Source organism: Pseudorasbora parva, chromosome 3 (genome assembly GCF_024679245.1).
Source record: "Pseudorasbora parva isolate DD20220531a chromosome 3, ASM2467924v1, whole genome shotgun sequence".
Classification (NCBI taxonomy): domain Eukaryota; kingdom Metazoa; phylum Chordata; class Actinopteri; order Cypriniformes; family Gobionidae; genus Pseudorasbora; species Pseudorasbora parva.
The window spans coordinates 60,799,740-60,800,903 of NC_090174.1; positions in this window are offsets into that span (position 1 = coordinate 60,799,740).

Below are 1,164 nucleotides of genomic sequence, written 5' to 3' on the forward strand. Positions count from 1 at the left end.
TAACATGATTTGTCCTTCATATTCATTTTCTCCAATAAGAGCATCAATCCATCCTGTTTAGAGATATCTCAAACTTTAAAAACACAAATCATGTGTCCTCACAACAGACTGGAACAGAATCTTTTCATATTCAGCATATTGAGTTTGTGCGCAAGATGCATGACTTTAGACGTCTACAGCAAGTCTAAATGTGTGTAAATATCATGCCAAAGACTGTAAGTGTTGTGAAATTGTCTTGTAAATTCTAGTTCATTCTAAAAAAAACTCTCATCTCAGATAACGTACTCCTTTAGTTTGGACTGTGTATGCTGACCTATGTTTTATGCGTAATGCGTATGTATGAAGCAATGCTTGTCTGGGTTAAACTTAGAAATGCCAAAGTACTTGGTTCCCTCTTTAAAAGTGGCTTTGGGGTGTTTTCACACTTGATTTTTAGGGGTCAGAAAGCTAAAATGTCTTACATGTAAACACTCCAAACAAACACTGACAGAAAACAAACTCATATACTGTATCTGTGTACTGTATATATGTACAATTTAGGACCAATTTATTTATATCAAAATATTATGAATTGTGTATAAATATATGTATATGGAGTAATGTAACTATAATAAAAATAATAACACATTTATTTTATATAATTTGTATGTATATATATATATATATATATATATATATATATATATATATATATATATATATATATATATATATATATATCTCATAAATTGTGCATATATATCTATATACACATATAAACACGATTTATTCTTTCTTTATATATATATATATATATATATATAATCAGTACATATATGGAGTGATGTAACTGTATATTTATATAGTATGTGCGTATATACATATGGATTTATATATAGAATAAATAAAGAATACTTTGTCTGTTTATTTATATGTGTCACTTCCTTTTTTGGTCCTTTGACCTGTTCGATTATTTTAAACGATTGTAAAAACACAAGTATAAATTGAATTCATGTCAATGTAAAGTCTATTAGCTCTGTCTGGGTTTCTCTGCTCTATTCTCGAGGCTCAGTGACCTTTCACCCTTGACCTCTGTATCATTCACTTGTAGAGTGCTGATCATCGTTGTGTGTTTTTGTAATGCACATCTCTAGTATGTCACATCAAAGCCTTCCAGCCTTATAA